General features: G+C 48.5%; 1 protein-coding gene across 2 annotated transcripts in view; it reads left to right on the forward strand.

Moving 5' to 3' along the window:
• Positions 1-9721: 9721 nt before the first annotated feature.
• Positions 9722-20859, forward strand: part of ANKRD6 (ankyrin repeat domain 6) — a 39027-nt gene continuing 27889 nt past the window's right edge. The window contains exons 1-3 of one of the 2 annotated variants that reach the window (XM_023517708.1): positions 9722-9818; positions 17323-17421; positions 19664-19762. The gene's annotated coding sequence lies outside the window, so the exon portion shown is untranslated. The remainder of the gene's footprint in view (positions 9819-17322; positions 17422-19663; positions 19763-20859) is intronic. The other variant, XM_023517709.1, reaches the window with a different exon arrangement.

Genomic DNA, 20859 nt, shown 5'->3' on the forward strand with positions numbered 1-20859 from the left:
GCCCCCCCACCCCCACCCCCCAGGAGAGCTTCAAAAGTCTGGAATGGTGTGGATTTGGTTCAGAACACTTCTCAGGTTTATGACTCATTGAAGACAAAGTTCAATGGCTGGGCATGGTGGCTTATGCCTGTAATCCTAGCACTCTGGGAGGCCGAGGTGAATGGATTGCCTGAGTTCACAGGTTTGAGACTAGCTTGAGCCAGCCTCTAAAAATAGCTGGGCATTGTGGAAGGTGCCTATAGTCCCAGCTACTAGGGAGGCTGAGGCAGGGGATCACTTGAGCGCAAGAGTTTGAAGTTGTTGTGAGCTCTAATGCCACAGCATTCTACCCAAGGTGACAATGTGAGACTCTGTCTCAAAAAAATTAATTTCTAGGCACTGCGCCTGTGGCTCAAGTAGCTAAGGCGCCAGCCACATACACCTAAGGTGGCACGTTCAAATCCAGTCCAGGCCGCCAAACAATAATGATGGCTGCAACCAAAAAATAGCCGGGCGTTGTGGAGGGCACCTGTGGTCCCAGCTACTTCGGAGGCTGAGGCAGGAGGCTCCCTTGAGCCCAGGAGTTGGAGGTTGCTGTAAGCTGTGATGGCCATGGCACTCTACCCAGGGGGACAGCTTGAGGCTCTATGTCTCAAAAAAAAAAAAATTAATTTCTAACAACACACATTTCAAATTGCCTCTCCAAGTTGTCTGTGATTATTGCTATTTTACAGGCCCATCCCCATAGCCCTGTCCTTATGTTGATTGGAATATTGGCCCCAATGCAGGAATTTCCACCTGCCCCTTTTCATTTTGTCTTTTTTTTTTTCTTTTTTGGGCAGAATTTCACTATGTCACCCTCGGTAGAGTGCCGTAGGTCACAGCTCATAGCAACCTCGAACTCTTTGGCTTAAGAGATTCTCTTGCCTCAGCCTTCCAAGTAGCTGGGACAACAGGCACCTGCCAAAACACCTGACTATTTTTTGTTGCAGTTGTCTTTGTTGTTTAGCTGGCCCTGGCCAGGTTTGAACCCGCCACCCTTGGTGTATGTGGCTGGTGCTGTAAGTATTGTGCTACAGGTGCCAACCCATTCATTTTGTCCTTTTAATATCAGCCTATATTTCCCTTCTGAGATTGTCTTGGATTCTGATTTTTGTCAGCCAAGGAATTTACTCCCCTGTTGCTGCTTGTCACCTGTTGTCTGATTAACACATGAGTAGACAAAACACATTTCTAACAAGGAAAGAAACTCTGAAAGCCTTTAAACTATAAATTGTTTTTATACTTAAAGTTTTATTTTCTTATTTTTCTTTAATTGACAGCACTTTGGCACTTTTTCTTCCCCACAGGTTTTTTTTTGTTGTTGTTTTTTCTGAGTGTCTTCATAACTTTGTCTTTTTTTTTTTTTTTTTTTTGTGGGGTGGCAACACAGCTCACAGCAACCACAAACTCTTGGGCTTAAGTGATCCTCTTGCCTCAGCTTCCCAAGTAGTTGGGACTATAGGTACCCTCCACAACGCCCAGCTATTTTTTTATTGCAGTTGTCATTATTGCTTTAGCTGGCCCAGGCTGGGTTTGAACCCGCTAGCCTCAGTGTATAAGCTATGGGCGCCACCCCATAACTTTGTCTTCATTGAGTCATAAACCTGAGAAGAAGTGTTTTGACCCAAATCCACACCATTCCAGGCCTTTGATGCTCTTCTTGGGGCCCCAGGGAAGTTGGTTGGGGGGCTCTTCTACCACTTAAAACCTCACCAAGGGGCCATGTGGCAGAAGTTCCAGCTACTGCAGCTCCTCCACAAACAAGATTTGGGATCTTGAGAAATCATTTCACTTTAGTTAGCTGTATTATCCTCTTCCAAATGAAACTCTCAAAGACCCTTTTCAATCTGAATAGTTTGTTATTTTACTAACATTATAAATTTCTGGCCTCCAACTCCCACTGTCTTTCTTTAATGTAGCAGATAATATGACCTGCCTCAGAAAAGGCTGTGTGACCCTGATCTCTTGTATTTCTCAGTCTCCCAAACAAAGGAAGCTTCATCATTATGAAATCACTACACTGATTTCTGCTGAATTCTTCTTACACCATTTCCCCTTGTGCAGGCCACATCTACTCAGCTGCCTCCCTGTTACGACCCCCAGTTGAGATGTTTCCATTGGTTCTTCAAGTTAATGAGTTTCCATTCCTTTATCCAGCCCCAGCCCCACCCCAACCCTCCTTGGCTTCTGCCCCAGGTCTCTGTGTGACTCTGTCATAAGAATATCACTGACCAAGATTGACTGGGCCCCGTGCCCTCCTCAACCCCCAGGTGCACTGTTAGGCCTGCCACTCACCACCAGGGATTGTGGTCTCGAAGGCCTGCCCTTTAGAAGGTGGGGGCCAAGGTCCCAGAGCATCAGGGAGGAGCTGTCGCCCACCCTCTGTCCTGGTTGGAATATGAGGGGCAGCGTCAGGCCCAGGCTCCAGGCCCCACAGAGCCTATGGCAGGGGTAGAGTCAGTCATTCCTGGCTTGTTTCTGTAGGTTGTGGTTCTCAAATGACCCCTGGACCCCTTCCTGGGGCCTGGCCCCTGCTAGGGAGGTGTCTCCAGTGTAAATACTTTCCTGTGCCAGGAAAGTCCAGAGGGAGGGTAAGCTTGTATCAATACCTCCACTTCCTTGCCTGGATTACCTTGTCATCCTCTTTGGTGAGAGGTCATTATCTTTATTTTATTATTATTTTTTTTTTTTTGAGACAGAGCCTGAACCTGTCACCCTGGATAGAGTCCCGTGGCATCACAGCTCCCAGAAACCTCCAACTCCTAAGCTTAAGTGATTATCTTGCATCAGCCTCCCAAGTAGCTGGGACTATAGGGGCCCGCCATAATACCCGGCTATTTTTTGGTTGCAGTTGTCATTGTTGTTTGGCAGGCCCAACCTGGATTCAGACCCACCAGCTCTGGTGTATGTGGCTGGCGCCTTAGCTACTTGACCTACAGGCACCTGAGAGGTCATTATCTTAACAGGAATCCTCCTCCTGAAATGTTCCTACCACCGACCTGGGAGTTGGCCTCTGCAGTAGTAGCAAGGACTGTTTGGTTCTGTGGGTCACTTATGATCACCTTTTAGTGCAGTTTACAAGTTGCCCGACAGAATGGGAGTCGGTCTGATGTCCCCATGCAGCAGTTCAGCTGGAGGCTGGGCTTACAGAGCTTGCTGTGCCTGAATAAATCATCATCCTAGGCCAGTGCTCTGGAGTTGTTGACAGGGGCCACTTCTCTGTGGTTGTTGTTTGGCAAGATCTCAAGGCCCTTTGATTCACTTTCCTGGAAGTGAACCAGGTCCTGAATCTCTGCCTTTCCCTGGTTGGATCAAAGGGAGATGCAGGGCGGTGGGGGATGCCTCCTCTAACCCTCTGGCCTCCATGGCACATCCTGCTACCAGAGCCAGCTGGAGGACCCAGCACCTGCACACGGCCCAAGGCAGTGACTTCTAACTGCTGCCGCACATTAGGGCCACCCAGTACTTTAAAGATACCTCAGACCCCATCCTAGAATGATGGAATCCAACCCTTTGGGGGTAAGGTTGGGAATGGGGTTTTGTTTAGTTTTTATTTTATTTAATTTATTTTATTATTTTATTTTATTTAAGGCAGTCTCACTTTTTCACCCTGGGTAGAGTGCGGTGGCATTGTAGCTCATAGCAAATTCAAACTCTTAGGCTCAACGATTCTCTTGCCTCAGTCTCCAAAGTAGCTGGGTCTCCAGGGACCCACCACAACACCTGACTATTTTTAGAGACAGGGTCTCACTCTTGCTAAGGCTAGTCTCAGACTCCTGAGTTCAAGCAGTCTAACCCACCTCAGCCTCCCAGAGTGTTGGGGTTATAGGTGTGAGCCACTGGGCCCAGCCCTTTTATTTATTAGTTTTTAAAAGAAACTTTTTCAGGGACTTTAACATACACCAGGCTGAAAACCAGTGGATTAAGTCAGGAGCTGTCCAAGTGCATCATCCCCGGCAGCATCGCTGCCTTAGAGCTTGCTAGAAATTCTTAGATTCCACCCCAGGCTTAACTGAGTCAGAGACTCTGGAAATGGGCCCCAGCAACCTGTGTTTAACAAGTTCTCTGGGAGATTCTGCTGCCCCATAATGTCTGGGAACCACAAGGCATGACATTACTGCCACAGGTGAGATGTTTTTATTGTTGTTACTGTGGATGTATCTGTCCGGAGCGGCAGTAGAGGAGGCGTGCGGCAAACAGACAAAAACGGTGGTTGTGCTGGGCTGTGGAATCATAGGGAATCTCTTTGACCTTCTACATGTTCAGTGATGTCACTGTGTCACTCACATACACTCTTTAAAGACATGGGCAGCTCTGGGTCGTGCCAATGCAGCATGTTAAGGTTTGTATACTGATGGGGGAAGAGAGCAGCATGAGGAGTGTCACTGGGGGAAGGCTCCCGCCTGGACAGGCCAGATGGGCCAGGTTTAGCCTGAGGGCCTGTAGCTGCCAGGGGAGGGGTTATCTTGCCCCTCCCCAGCTCATGTTGGGGTTCTCAGCCCCTTCACACATTAGGGTCACCTGGGGAGGTTGTATAAAAACTGATGCTTGGCGCTCCCTCCCCCAGAGAGTTGATCAGAGAGGGGCTCAGGCATCAGTACAGACAGACAAACAGACCACTCTCCCTGAGTGATTCAGATGTACAGAAAAAATAGAAAACTTCTCTCCTTGTCTTTGAGATTTTAAGGAAACCTGGTTATTTTTAAGCAACTCCAGAGGTCAGAGTCTGGACTGGTATACAGCACTCAAGAACTTGCAGGTTTCCTGTAAGTGAGACGTGGAGCACCCGCTGCCAGGGGACAGCCTCAGCCCCGGGCTTTGAGGATAGCTGGGGTAGAACCCAAGGAGACTGGATGCTTCCAAATCTTTTCTTCTTACCATTTACAAAGCAGTCTTTTCTCCTATTCGTGTTTCTTCTACTGGCCAGTCCTAGGGGCATGGAAATGAGAACAGCTGTGTTCTTAAGTCCACGTCATGCAGAGACGCGGTGCAGGGGCAGTTTTCTCTGCTCCCTCACACGGAGAGGCTTCAGGCTTCCCCACAGGTCAGGCATGGGGGGCCTCTGCTCTGCAGTGCTGTGTTTGGGTGCTTTTCACTACAGAATGTTCTGCTTCTCTCTTGCTTTTCTGCTTTGGTAGGTGGTGTGTTTGAGAGAGAGAGGGTTGGTCTGATGCTGGGAGAGCCTGGGAACAGGCACTGACAGCTGCAGGATGGGGAAGCCAGTAGCTGCACTTCCAATAGGCACCAGAAAAGGAGCCACACACGGGAGGGGACACAGACCCCTCAGAGAAGCCTGGCTGTTGCTGCATGACTCTTCAGGCCCCCGCGTGTCAGCACCCACCCCACGCTCTCCACTTACTTCCCTGAGGACAAAATCCTGGGTCTGCAGGATTTTCTCAGTGTCCCCGCCCCATACTTGGCTGCCTGTGTGATAGGATAGGGCCTGCCTGTCACCCCAGAGCCAACTTGGTTCATCATTTGTGGATGGCACGGTCCCTGCTCTCAAGGGGATCGTGGCCTCATTGGAAGAAGCCAGCACCCAGGGTGACTCACAAAACAGAATGTGGCAGTTTCGAGTGTCACTCTGAGCTGCAGCGTGTGGGGAGTGGAGAAGGCCTGCCAGGAACACTTCCTGTGGGGCCAGAGAAGGCATGGTGCGGAGAGGGAGTCCCTGGTAAGGAAGGCCTTCCAAGCAGACGCAGGGATTGGGAACCACAGACCACTTCAGAGGCAGAGGACACGCACAGCAGGCAGGACTTGCTGGTGGGGACCTTGACCCTCCAGTGGTACCCATCTGGCTGCCTGTGTGGTCTAAGATCCTCTTGATAGTGAAAACAGCTCCCTAGGCTTTGCCAAGGCATAGGGGTGGGGGAGTCACGGAGAAGAAGGGATGAGCAATTGGGGTGTCCTCAAGGGTGGGGGCTAGGGACAGCTGGAGGGAAAGGAACCCCACATTAGATGGGGGATACCACTTTAAATCCTTACTTCAAGCCCATGACGTGGGTCATGGAGGCTGTCACTATTTATAGTGAGAAGGCCAGCTTAGTTTAGAAAACGAAGCACCAGCTAGTTAGAGCTGTGATCGGAACTTGGCCTGTCCCCATCCAATACCTCTGGTCTTTCATTTCCCCACAGGGGGTTCTGTCTGACTTTGTTTAGAAAGGTACCTCCTGTCCAGGCCTGCCTTGTGTGTAACTTATGGTTTCTAAAGTGCCTCCCAGATGAGATCTGGTCTGTGCCTGTCTCAGTGCATTTGGCTTTTCCAACATGATACCACAGACTTGGTGTCTAAGACAGACATTGGTTTCTCACAGTTCTGGAAGCTGGGAATTGGAAGGTTAGCATACCAGGAGAGCCAGTGTCCAGTGACGGCTCACTTACGGGTTTGCAGACAGTTGCCCTCTTGCTGTGTCCCACGAGGTGAGAGGAAGAAGTAAGCTTTCTCCTGTCTTTCCTTACAAAGGCACTGATCCCAGGGGAGGGTGTCACTCTCCAAATCTTGTCACCTCCTAAGTCCTCATCACCACATACCATCACCCTGGGGATCAGGGCTTCAGTGTATGGATCTGGGGGACACAGACAGTTCACAGAGGGACCACAGCAGCATTTCCTCCAGATTATTTGCATCTCTGGAACAAACTCTTCAGCCTCATCAGACCTCAACTTCCCCCCTGATAATATGAGGTTGCTGGGGCAAGTATGGTGGCTCACACCTGCAACCCCAGCACTCTGGGAGGCTGAATCAGGACAATCGCTTGAGCACAGGAGTTCAAGACTACCCTGAGCAAGCATGAGACTGTGTCTCTACTAAAAAGAGAAAAACTGCTGAAGTGTTGTGGCAGGCGCCTGTAGTCCCAGCTCCTCTGGAAGTCGAGGCAGGGGGATCACTTTGAGTCCAAGAGTTTGAGGTTGCTGTGAGCTAGGCTGAGGCCATGGCACTCTAGCCTAGGCAACAGAGTGAGATTCTGTCTCAAAAAAGATACAATAATCATCATTATAAAAAACAATATGTGGTCTCGGCGCCTGTGGCTCAGGCTAAGAGACTGAGGTGCCAGCCTCATACACCTAAACTGGCGAGTTCGAATCCAGCCCGGGCCCGCTAAACAACAATGATGGCTACAACCAAAAAATAGCCGGCCTTGTGGCTGGCGCCTGTGGTCCCAGCTACTTGGAGGGCAGAGGCAGGAGAATCACTTGAGCCCAGAAGTTGGAGGGTGCTATGAGCTGTGATGCCACGGCACTCTACCCAGGGTTACAGCTTAAGACTCTGTCTCAAAACAAAAACAAAAACAAAAACAAAACAATAATATGTGGGTGCTGAGAAGAATGTTCTCCAGGACTCCTCTGACCCCAGCACCCTGTGGCTTCTTGGCCTGTGGCCCCCTTTCCAGCCTGTCTGGGCAAGTCCTACACGTCATGGTCTGTATTTTCCCTTTAAGAAGCATTTGTGTGTCCCACCTCCTGTCACCCTCCTCACAGCACACACCTTTCTCTTCACACATGTGATGAGCTCCCCTACATTTCAGAATACCTCAGAAAACTTGGTGAAGGCCACTTATTTGATGTCAAAGTGTGAGGCCCTTGACAAGAACCTATGGTGACAGAGCTGGGGACCAGGCTCAGCAGGCGAAACCAGTCGCGGACTATCTATGGACATTCCCTTTAAAACTCAAGGTTGGCTCGGCGCCTGTGGCTCAAGTGGCTAAGGCACCAGCCACATACACCCAAAGTGGCAGGTTCGAATCCAGCCCGGACCCGCCAAACAACAATGACAGCTGCAACCAAAAAATAGCCAGGCGCTGTGGCGGGTGCCTATGGTCCCAGCTACTCGGGAGGCGGAGGCAGGAGAATCGCTTGAGCCCAGGAGTTTTGCTGTGAGCTGTGATGATGCCACAGCACTCTACCCTGGGGGACAGCTTGAGGCTCCTGTCTCAAAATAAATAAATAAATTAATAATAATAAAAAAAAATCAAGGTTAAGGAACACAAGGCTGGGCATCGCCACCAGAGAGGGAAGGTCACTCATCTCAGCCTGACACAGTTTTTATGGAGGCTTTTTATAGCCCATGTTCTTGGGAGTAACTTTGTTCTTAATCAAGAATTCTAATTTTAAAGTTAAAATTCTAATTTTAAAGAGCTCTGACCTCTTTCTTTCCAAAATCATCCTAGTGCCTTGATTGCATTTCATGAGTAGAAATTAAGATATTTTAAAGCAGGACATCAGGTCAGGTGCGACCCTTATTCCACGGGGATGTGGCCCAGCACGGGAGGGGCCGATGTCTGGACATTTCTTCGATGTGAAACCTGTGGGGGAAGCAAAGGGAACATACTGCATTTTTTAGAATTTGGAGAATCAGGAATTTGGCAAGGAAGTTAGTTCACTGCACCAAAGTTGATCTACACTAGAAAGTATTATTTCTTCTGGATGTCGCCCTCGGTGTGTTACCTCAGGAGCCTGTAGGCTGAAGCCACAGCAGGAAGGTTTCTCCGCGACCCAGCAGAGGGCTGCGGAGCCACCACGTGCAGGAGGAGGGGGCACAGGTATGTGCGCTGCTGCCACTGGACGCAGCCGGGGTCCCGACAGCAGAAGAGCAGGCAGATCACCAACACGCGACCTGGAGCTGCGTGGGACAGTATGAAGACACGTCTCAAAAATGGGACATTGGGTCTTGGCACCCATAGCACAGTGGTTATGGCACCAGCCACACACACCAAGGGTGTCAGGTTCCAGCCTGGCCCGGGCCTGCTAAACAACAATGACAACTGCAACAAAAAATAGCCGAGCACTGTGGTGGGTGCCTGTAGTCCCAGCTACTTGGGAGGCTGAAGCAAGGGAATCGCTTAAGTGCAAGAGCTGGAGGTTGCTGTGAGCTGTGACACCATGGCACCGTAGCAAGTGTAACATAATGAGACTCTGTCTCAAAAAAAAAAAAAAAAACATGTTGGGCAGAAAGTGCTAAATGATGCTGAACAGTATGATCCTGTTCATGTGAGGAGCATAGCAATGCTCGCGTGCCGTCCACGGCCGCAGGCACGCAAAGGAGTGATGGGTGCTGAATGTGAGAGACGGTTGCTCCTGGGCTGGGGGCAGAGGAGATGGGAGGCAGTCACAAGGAATGCCAGCGGCTTTGCTCATGTTTTCTGGAAATGGTCCGTGGGTATGTGTATTATTAAATATTACTTAGACATCTGAATGCTAAAATACTTCATAATTCAGAAATTTGTTTTTTAAAAAGAGAGAGAATCTTTCCTAATCAGTTTAATCAGCAGGTTTAATTTTAAGGAGTCATTGACTAGGATTTTCCAGGGCTGATGAGCCTGACGTTTTCTCCACCCACTGTCCTCTCATCATGGTCACTTGACTAGCGCTGTGTATCCACAGCAGTGAGAAGGCAGGACACCCTCACTTTGCCATTTGTTGGCTTGGTCAGTAGAGAGTAGAGATTGTTGAGTTAAGGAAATCTTCACATTTTGAGCATATTTTGTTCTTTGGTTACAATGCCATTGGCCAAGGTTAACAGAGACAAACTTGAATTCTGGATAAATCCTTAAGAATGTCCTGTCAAACGGCGGGGGTTGGGGGGAGTCAGGAAGGAGTAAGCTTTCTAAAACCATGTACAAGCCTTGCTAGAAACTCTCTGCCCCCAAGAAAGTGGTTTTGATGTTTGTCCTAAAATCAGTGTTTCTTTGCATTAACAGCATGGCCGGACCCCCCTACATCTTGCTGCCAATAAGGGCCATCTTTCTGTGGTCCAGATCTTGCTGAAGGCCGGCTGTGACCTCGATGTCCAAGATGACGTAAGTAGAAGCCATCATTACGTTAGGGGGTGGGGTGACAGGGGAGCTCTTCTGGCCTGACATCCACAGTACAAAGCGTAAAGCAGCCACGAGGTGGTGGGTGGCAGAGGCTCACAACAAGGAGGGTGGTAGAGGCCTGCCAGAGAGGTGGTGGGTGGTCGAGGTTTACCACAAGGCGGTGGCTGGTGACACCCACGAGGTGGCGGGTGGCAGAGGCCCACCCAAAAGGTTGGCAGGTAGTAGAGGCTCGCCCAGCACTTTCTGGCTGCATCTTGGTCTCTGTGGTGCGACTTCCTCTTGCAGACCTGCCCTGAGGCCCACTCTCAACAGCAAGTTTGGGAGTATGGGTGGTTCTCCCCTTGCACATGGTTCCCTACCTATTATCATTCACGTGCAGAAGCTCTAGGGGCTCTTTGCCCTCCTGTTTCAGGGTAAAGGGACGCACCCTCACCAGTGAGTATGGGCAAGGCCTGCTGGAAATGGGTGTCCAGGACCAAATTTACCACTGGAGAAAAGGTGGGGTTTAAAAACCTAATTTTTTCCTTTTTTCACTTTGATTGCTTTTTGTCAGTGTACTTGTACTTTTTTTTTTTAAGAGACAAGAGTCTCATTTGCTGCCCTGAGTAGAGTGCCATGGCATCACAGCTCACAGCAACCTCCATCTCCTGGGCTTAGGTGATTCTATGGCCTCAGGCTCCCAAGTAGCTGGGACTGCAGGCACCTGCCACAAAGCCTGGCTATTTTTTTTTGTTGTTGCAGTTTGGCAGGGGCCAGGTTTGAACCTGCCACCCTCAGTATATGGGGCCAGTGTCCTACTCACTGAAGCACAGGCACGGCCCAGTGCACTTGTACTTGAAAAGTACCCATTTAAGGAAGAAAAGGACACAAAGCTCATGGAATCCAAGAAAAAGGAAGCCTCCAGAAAGAGTTCAATAGACTGTTTTCTTTTGTTTGTTGGTTTTTTGAGATAGTCTTCCTCAGTAGAGTGCTTGGTGTCACAGCTCACAGCAACCTTAAACTCTTGGATTTAAGCAATTCTCTTACCTCAGCCTCCTGAGTAGCTGGGACTATAGGTGTCCACTGTAACGCCCAGCTATTTTTTGTTGTTGTTATTGTTGCAGTTGTCATTGCTGTTTAGCTGGCCCAGGCCAGGTTTGAACCCACCAGCCTGGGTGTATGGGGCCAGCGCCCTAACCACTGAGCTATGGGTGCCGCCCAAAGTGTTAGACTGTTGCTGATCCAGGGCTGCCAATTAGCTACCTCTGTCTGTTCACTCAGCATGTCTAGAGAGGTACTCTGATTTGTTCCTCTATGCACAATAGTCAACCCTGAGTCAGTTGGCAGTGACTGGCACAGTACACTGAGCCTTCCTACTGGGTCTTTGCAAAAAGTGGATTTTCTAAAAAGGAATCATGTAAATTGTCCTCCAGTGAGCGCTTAGGAAAAGGTCCTATAATAATGTGATTGGAAACTATTTTTAGAAAGGGTTTCAACTCTAATTCATGTTGTAAGACTCTAAGAAATAAGAACTTTTGTGAGGAACTTAGAATCTTGGAGAGTTTGCACTTACCATAATCTCTTGCAGATTCAACTTTCATAACTGTATATATAAAATGATATTCAAATTTCAGATTCTCTTTAGGGTATGGTTTACCAAAGTGATCTGAGTTTTCCTTGGGTCTCTGTGCAATGTCCTAAAACTTGCAAGCACTTTTAGAAATGAGACGGATAGCAATTGTAAAAAAAGAACTAAATGTGACATTGTTTTGTATATGGACAGAGGACCATCCAGTGTCATTCATAAACTCTTATCTGGAACCTGTTGAGGCCTCAAGGATGTTATTCTCAAAAGATTCTGATTTGGCTCGGCGCCTATAGCTCAACCGGCTAAGGCGCCAGCCACGTACACCTAAGGTGGCGGGTTCGAATCCCCAGCCCGGACCCGCCAAACAACAATGATGGCTGCAACCAAAAAAAAAAAAAAAAGCCAGGCGTTGTGGCGGGCGTCTGTGGTCCCAGCTACTTGGGAGACGGAGGCAGGAGACTCGCTTGAGCCCAGGAGTTGGAGGTTGCTGTGAGCTGTGATGCCACGGCACTCTACCCAGGGAGACAGCTTGAGGCTCTGTCTCAAAAAAAAAAAAAAAAGATTCTGATTTGGCTTAAAGCTGCTGACTCTCACTTTGGGCCATGATGCTTATTGTTCTGCACCATAGTCATCATGGCAGTCCTGATTATATCATATCAGGGATGACAGGGGTGAAATGCCAGGGGAGGGAAGAGATTCTGACTACAGCAGAAGCAGGACACTGAGCTGCTGGTGCAGACGTGTTGGGATGCATCTCTTCTTTTTGCATAATTAAATTCCTTGCTTGCCGTGGTGGCAAGGCCACAGGGCCAGGCAAGGCAACCCATTCCACCCCAGCACCCCTGCCTCAGGTCCTGAGTATCATTGTTTTCTCATGCAGCAAAGGCCATGCTAATTTCCTAAAACTACTGTTTATATTAGGCAAGATAGGAAGTGAAACAGCCAGGTGTTCTCACAAGGTAGCCAGGATGAGACACGCTGGCGGATGGAAAGCCAGTGCTTTCCACTGAACTCTTGTTTTATTTTAGAAGAGGAACTCTTCTTTTGACAAGCACTCTTTCTTTTATTTGTTGGAATTATTTATTTTCTTGCATCTTTTCCAGACAACATACATATTGCTAAAACAAAACAAAACAAATATGAAAAAGCAGCTAGGAATGGACAAGGCGGAATTGGCCATCACTGGTCCTGAAGTGCTGTATTTGGGATCATGTCCATCTTCTGTGTGTCCACTATGACTGTTGATGGTCAGCCTTGGAATACATGCAAGAATTTGAGGGAGAAAACTCTTCATGTGTGTTCTTTAAAGAAGCTGGGAGATTAATTACCGGGAAGGGGGGCGGGAATCATTCCAGAAGTAACCTATCTTGGATGGGGGGTAGAGAAATAGAGAATGTCAATGTTATGAAGAATTTATTTGTGACTTCATATTCTACAGATACTGATCTTTATGGCATGGTAAGGACTGAGAATTATTTGAAGAATGACCTTCAGTGGCCTGGAGTGGGATTATTACGAATTTCAACCTGTGGAAATCAGTTCTTTAGAATATGCTACTCCAGGAGCAAATTCTCTCTTGCTTCCCACCAATCCTCCAGACGCTCCTTGGAGGGCTAATGCCATCTCTGATTGGTCCATCAGCAATCACACAGCCCCCACCTCAGAAATAGTCCAGGATGTTGTGGCCACTATAGAAGGCATGAAGGAAGAAAAAAATAAGAAAAACCAGAGAAGAAAGGACAGGAAGGATCCTAGAATATCAGAGAGAGAAAAAGAGGTCAGCATCTTGCTTACACAGCCACCCTGTCCTGAGCTTCCTTATAGCATGTCTGCCTGTGCCTCCTGGACTGGGTCCTCCTCGAGAGGGGCAGCCCATCCTGCAGTCAGGCTTTCTGCCATGAGCTTGGCCTTGGAGTCTGCCAACTTTATGCTCACTTTCTTTCATGATGTAGCAAAGAAAAATAACGGAATTTCAAAACAAAGATATAGACCTCAGAGGCACCCAAGCTCTGGAAATCCTGCAGTGGGAAACACTGGTATCTCAGAAATACTAAGAACTGGCAGCCCATGTGCTTCTGCAAATGGGTCAGCGTGTTCACAAAGTGCCAAATGGCAAGGCTGGTGGCTCTTCAGGTTTCCAGCCACAGCATTTTCCCTTCTGTTTCTTTGTAGTTAATCATTCAACAGATCCTTCGTGGGTGTCTGTAGTGGCCAAGGCACAGTGCTCAGCACTTAGTTTGATGAGGCCAGGAGAGGCAGCTTCCGCCCCACAGAGGCCACCTTCGGGTTAACTGGCTTCATGGGTTAGAAGCAGCTTGGTGTGAGTGCGAAGAGCCTTGGCAGCTTGACTTCTGGCCCAGCCATGCTTACCTGTGAATTAGCTAATTATCCTAGGCTTGGCTCATCAATCAAAAGAGAGAATAAGATGTGGGGACACTTGGTGCCTAGTAGGGAGTCAGTAAACATTCACTCAGTTAAATATGGACTAAATGCTGCTTTTCCCAGTATGTTCTTTTCAAAATTTCAGAATTTTATGATTGAATTAGATCGTACAGAATTTAAGGATTATGCTGAAGTTACTACTCAGATGTAGTAGTATAAATTAAGGGCACATCTTGTTCTTTTCTGTGTCATATTTCAGAAAGGAAATGTTTCAACAGTAAATTGTATAAGAAGAAGAGTCAAGTTGTGGGTAACTGACCCTATTCAAGGGAAAGGCTCAAGGTGTTAAATTGCTTGGGTTGTGTTTTAGGGAAGACTAGTTGCAAGGTGATCACCTGGGGCAGCCCCAGGTTTATGCGTTTTATGTCTCCCCTTGGTAACATAAGTAAAGCTGGAGACAGTGCATTGGCCCAGTTCTCCAGAGCAGTCCCAGCTGGTGTGAGCGAGCAAAGCCAATGGTCCAGGGAAGGGAGGCAACTTTGGCTCCACAGCAGTGTTGATCTGGGAAACGAGATCAGTGAGGAAGTTGGGACCCAGGCTGGCAGTGAGATCTGTGTCTGAGGGGGGTGGCCAGGGATCTCCCTAGAGGAAGGGATGAGGTCTAAGGGGACACAGCTGGAGGGGGGTGGCCAGGGATCTCCCTAGAGGAAGGGATGGGGTCTAAGGGGACACAGCTGGAGGGGGATGGCCAGGGATCTCCCTAAAGCAGTAGTTCTCACCTGTAGGTTGTGACCTCTTTGTTCAGTTTGTAACAATGTGGGCATTAGGAAGGTTGAGAACTGCCCTAGAGGAAGGGATAAGGTCTGAGGGGACACAGCTGGAAGGGGGTGGCCAGCAGTCTCGCTCGAGAAGGGGGCGAGGTCTGAGGGGACACAGCTGGAGAGGGTAGTGGCCACCCATCTTCCTGGAGGAAAGGACAGGTCTGCGGGGAACACAGCTGGAGGGGTGGTGGCCAGCAATCTCCCTAGAGGAGTCAGCGAGCAGGAAACACCTGTCAGCAGCTTGAAACGATTTGTTTTCACTGCAACCTGAGAAAAGTCATTCTCTTTGAATCTTGATAATCCATCGAGAAATTTCTTCCTCCTCCTCCTCCTCCTAAGAGCTAAACTGAAAGTTAGATTTAGCCTTGAGCTAAAGTTTCACAAAGGAAAGTTATCTTGAGGGCAGCAAATACAATAGAGTGATGATGAAAGCAAATGTAAATTACGGTGATGTGCTGGCTCCAGAGCTGTCTCCCTCATGATTTAGTGGGCAGCTCAAGAAACATGATAGGACATTCACCCTACACCAGTGAAGGCCCTTGATGGAATAATTTGCACACCAGGAGTGTGCTCAGGGCATATATATGTCTTGTGGTTCACACTGTATGGACTGTACCTACTGAATGGTTAAGTTTTATTATACAAAAAGATGCTTCTGACTTTCCAAAGAATGCTACTTAGAGCACATGTAGTTTGTGGGAATGTTAACTATTAATTAGAAATCTGACCAAGTTAGTACCACCCTGAAAGAAAGGGATGTGGTCTCACATTGGTTGGTAAGCAAGGGTGCCATCCTTCTCAGCAGGTCAGTAATAACAAATTGTGTTCCAGGCCCATTTAGAGACAGTCCATCACCTTTCTCGTAGGGAAATGGGATGCCTTGGAAGTATTATGAGAATGGTAAGCCCTGGGCAGTATCCTCTGTGATTACCTGATTGGGTCTGAAGTGTCTATACCCCATGTGGAGCCGCTTCCTGAGAGGTCTGAGGGAGTGATGTGCCGCCACTGACTCAGCAGCTGTGTCTTCTGACCACAATAAGGGTCTTCCTTGAATAAGGGTCTGGGAAAGATAGATGTTAAGAAAACCGACATAAGGCTAATTTATAGTGGGAACAATGGTTTCAGATTCTGAAGGGAGGGTTGGTGGTAGTGATGTCAGGGACAGAGGATGCATCCTGGTCATAGGCTGGAGGTCTTGACACCAGCACTGCAGAAATACCTTAAATTCTACACATGAACAGTGAGAAAAAATTCTGAGACATAGGCAGTTTCATTTCTAGTATGTCGTTACTGTTTAGATTTTTATTAAATAGATGTTTTTCCAGATGCTAATAGCTTTATCTGTTAAACATAGGGCTGGGTGCGGTGGCTCATACCTGTAATCCCAGCACTCTGGGAGGCCAAGACAGGCAATTGCTTGAACTCAGGAGTTTGAGATCAGCCTGAGCAAGAGCAAGTCCCCATCTCTACTAAAGATGGGAAAATTAGCCAGGTGTAGTGGCAGGAGCCCGTTGTCCCAGTAAAACTCTGTCTCCCCACCCCCCAAAAGGTTATATGTGTTAAGTATAAAAAGCACAAGGGGCTCAGCACCTGTAGCTCAGTGGTTAGAGCGCCAGCCACATACACCGGGGCTGGCAGGTTCGCACCTGGCCTGGGCCATGCCAAACAACAATGACAAATATCCAGGCATTGTGGCAGGCGCCTGCAGTCCCAGCTATTTGGGAAGCTGAGGCAAGAGAATAGCTTGAGCCCAAGAGTTTGAGGTTGCTGTGAGCTATGACTCCACAGAACTCTACCAGTGGGTGACAAAGTGAGACTGTTTCCAAAAAACAAAAAAACAAAAGCCCTAAGAGCAACATAAGGGTTTGCTCTGTTTTATCCAAGGACTCAGGGACTGCTGCCTATCCTGGTATTTCATGGCAATGTCCTTACTGATTTATGCTGTATTCTGACCCATTTTCTCTGTGATCAGATTCCTGGGACTAGAGACCATTTTTCTCCTTGAGGCGCCAAAGAGAACTTGACTCTTCCCTTAATTGAGGTTGAGAGGGGGACGAAACACTCCCAGAGGTCAGAGGTCAACACTGTATGGAGATAGCGCTCTGCAGTGGGGACACATCTGGTCTTCTATGTGGCTCAGCAAATCGAGCTGGGCCCATTTTTATAGACAGGATCTCAGTCTGGCTCAGGCTGGTCTTGAACTCCTGAGCTTATGCAAGCCACCCACCTTGGCCTCCCAGAGTACTGGGATTATAGGCATTAGCCACGACATCTGGCCCTCCTTATGTTGCTCTTGGTTAGGACAAGTCAATAACAAATTACATGTCTGTCATCAAATCAGGAGTACTACTAAGTGACATAGCTGGATAGTAATTCTACCAGCCTCTCTGGGTTGTAAGCACTCCAGGCATTACAGGTTTAATCGCCTAGAACACACAACCTGGCCGTCAGACTTGCACTTCATGCCTGTAACCTCTTTCAGAGGTCATGTCCCTTCTTTCAGAGGTCAGCTCTGTGGCTGAGAGCCATTCCTGCTGTTGGCTTATGGTCCACCCAAGTTTGTGAACAAAATTGCTTTGCTGGGGTGCTTGCCCACGTTAACCAGGCTCTTCTGTGGGTAACCACCTGCTCCATGTGGAGACGGAGGGTCCCTGTGTCCAGGTGGAGGGTGCTGGGGAAAACTGATTGCTGTTTCTGCCTTCCCACCACTTTTTAGGGAAACCAGACTGCCTTGCACCGAGCCACGGTGGTGGGGAACACGGAGGTCATTGCGGCACTCATCCAGGAGGGGTGTGCGCTGGACAGACAGGACAAGGTGAGTGGGGTGCCTAGCTTGCTCACAGCCCGAAGTGCTGAGGGCCCTGCCCAGGAAGCTTTTGAGTGCTCAGTATGTTACATGTTCCAAGTCTTAATGCTCAGGATTCAACATGATGCTATCAGCCCAGGTTTCTTTTGAAAGAGTATCTGGTATCCTAGCCAATTTATTTTTTAAAATAATTATTTCTCCTGTTCTGTGGCACCAGTAACAACCACATAAATCTAAACAATAAAGAAAAAATATCTAGAAATAAGGACCTGTGGAAGCCTGGATGAGGCAGGGGAAGGAATGTGCCCCTAGGCTTTTTGTTCACTGTTTGGTTTTAGACAAGTGAGCTAGTTAATTTCTTTAAACTAGGTTGGGGCTCAGTGCCTATAACACAGTGGTTACTCTGCCAGCCACATACACCCTGGCTGGAGGGTTCGAACCCAGCCCAGGCCAGCTAGACAACAGTGACAACTGCAACAAAAAATAGCCATGCATTGTGGCAGGCGCCTGTAGTCCCAGTTACTTGGGAGGCTAAGGCAAGAGAATGGCTTAAGACAAAGAGTTGGAGGTTGCTGTGAGCTGTGATACCATGGCACTCTACCAAGGGCAACACAGTGAGACTCTGTCTTGAAAATAAATAAATAAAATAAACTATGTTGGAAGGGGAAAAAAGTCCAACTCAATTGTTACTTTAAGAAATCCCAATGACACATACCCAATATTTTTAAATTGTCAAACAATCATAAAACATGGAACTTCACAGTTAGGTGCACTTCAGCCTCTGCTTATTAAAACAACTTTTCATTAAAGTGTGATATGCATATTGAAAAGTGTGCAAGCAATAAACTTGCGGCTTGGTGTGTGTCCTCAGCTGAGCACACCTATGTGAGCACCCAGCTCTAGAAGCAGCGCGCCCCCAGCACCCGGGGCCCCAGACCCTGTGCCCTCTTCTGGTCAGCTCCTTGACCCTTTGCTCTTGCTTCTGCAGTAGGGCTGTCTGCCCGGGCCACGCAGACCTGATACCGTCCCCAGTACCACCCGTCCCCTGACCTTTGGGACCTAGACTTCCCTTTGCGGGTGTCAGCAGCATTAGGCCTTGCCTCCTCTGTGCATGTTTCTAGCTATTTCCAGGAGTCCAGGTGTGGGTGAGTAAAAGCTGAAGCCCGAGCCAGGACGCAGATGGAGAATGTACCTGCCTGGCTCGCTGACCACCCTGCTTGGCCTGGAACCACCTACGGATGGTGCTACCTCCTCTCTCCATGTGCTTCCCTTCCTGACCCCAGCCCATTCAATTCATTGCACTATTTCTTTTATTTATTTTTTATTTTATTTTATTATTTTTTTTTTTTTGAGACAGAGCCTCAAGCTGTCCCTCTGGGTAGAGTGCTATGGCATTACAGCTCACAGCAACCTCCAACTCCTGGGCTCAAGCGAGTCTCCTGCCTCCGCCTCCCAAGTAGCTGGGACCACAGGCGCCCGCCACAACGCCCGGCTATTTTTTGGTTGCAGCCGTCATTGTTGTTTGGCAGGTCCGGGCTGGGGATTCGAACCTGCCACCTTAGGTGTACGTGGCTGGCGCCTTAGCCGGTTGAGCTATAGGCGCCGAGCCTATTTCTTTTTTTTAAATGGTAAGTTAAGCAAACATAAGCGGTGTTTCTTAGCTGATCTCTATTAAAGGTACGAAGTGAGGACACCCATTTATTTCCAGATGTTGTTCCCTCAGTCCCTGCTCATCCTGTGCTTCTGTTCTGACCCTGAGCTTTTTGGATTAAGCTGGATGAGATTAATTTTGGGAGAATTAGCAGGGGAAAAGCTACCTCTGAGCCCCAAACTTGTAAAACTGGACTCTTCCTTTGGCTGGTCATCGCAGCTTCTCTCTGGGGTGAGGAGCAGAGCACCCCGGGGTGGAGGTGAGGAGGAAGGCAGCACGGCCTGGGCTGTTCTCTGCAGGCAGGAGCTGGCTGTGATGTGGGTCTGGGAGTTTTTCTCAGCTGGGTTCCCAGAGAGACAGCCCTAATGGCTAAGGCTCTACTGTGTGTCATGAATTCACTTCTTTTGTGTGTCTAGAGTGAATCTTTTTATGTATTATTCCTGGGAGCATGGAGAAACCGACCACCATTCTATGGTTCAGATGAGGAGCCCTGGTTGAGAAAGGCTGTACTGTAAAGATACACTGTGATGCACAGTTATTGATTATAAAGAGAAGAGCAGGGTCTTGGGTAACACGCCTTCCCCTTTGTGTGCACCTTAGGATGGGAACACTGCTCTGCACGAAGCCTCCTGGCACGGCTTCAGCCAGTCTGTCAAGCTGCTCGTCAAAGCCGGCGCCAACTCACTTGCCAAGAACAAGGTGAGGCTGGGCAGGCACTAGAGCTCCCCAGTCACGAGTGAGGATGGCTGTGGGTCCCCCTTCCTGCAGGGGTCTCCTCTCAGGAAGCCAGGAGAGACCACAGAGGGGCACGCGGAGCCCAGCAAGGCCAGTCCCACCCAGAAGTTGCAGGTGCAGAGAAGGCTAAAGGCAGAGTGATACTCCAGGGTCAGAAGCAAGCCTGCCAGCAGTGCCAAAATGCTGCTGAGACAGGCTCCTCAACAGACGACTGTCCCCATCATTTTGACACTATTAAAAAATACAGCAATAGGGAGTTCACTTTTAAAAATATCAGCAGGGCCAGGCATGGTGGCTCATGCCTGTAATCCCAGCACTCTGGGAGGCTGAGACGAGTGGATTGCCTGGGCTCACGGGTTTGAGACCATCCTGAGACAAAGGGAGACCACACTTCTAAAAATAGCTGAGCGTTGTGGAAGGCACCTGTAGTCCCAGCTACTCAGGAGGCTGAAGCAAGGAAATTGCTTCAGCCCAAGAAGTTGAGGTTGCTGAGAGCAATGACGCCACGACAATCTACTGAGGGCAACAAAGTGAGATTCTCTCTCTCAAAAAAAATCCAATATTAGCAAAGGTGTGGTGAGGTGGGCTCACCCAGATATGGCTGGGAGAAGTGTGATGGGAACAACCACCTTTGGGAGACAGTTTGGCAAAACAAATCAACACCCTTAAAAATGGTTCTGTCTAGGCCAGGTGCAGTGGCTCACACCTGTAATCCTAGCACTCTGGGAAGCTGAGGCTGGTGGATTGCCTGAGTTCATAGGTTGGAGACCAGCCTGAGCAAGAGCGAGACCCTGCCTCTAAAAGTAGCCTGGCATTGTGGTGATGCCTGTAGTCCCAGCTACTCGGGAGGCTGAGGCAAGAGAATCACTTGAGCCCAAGTGTTTGAGGTTGCTGTGAGCTATGACACCATAGCACACTACTCAAGGTGACAAAGTGAAACTATCTTTAAAAAAAAAAAGTTTGTCTTTTTGTTGAGAAACTATCCTTCTTAGATATATAAAAATTTATCCACAAAGATGTTCATGATAGCAATAGTAGTTGCAATATTTTTATTTATTTAT

This window comes from Otolemur garnettii, unplaced genomic scaffold (assembly GCF_000181295.1).
Source record: "Otolemur garnettii isolate 467f Iridium unplaced genomic scaffold, OtoGar3 scaffold00118, whole genome shotgun sequence".
NCBI classification, from domain to species: domain Eukaryota; kingdom Metazoa; phylum Chordata; class Mammalia; order Primates; family Galagidae; genus Otolemur; species Otolemur garnettii.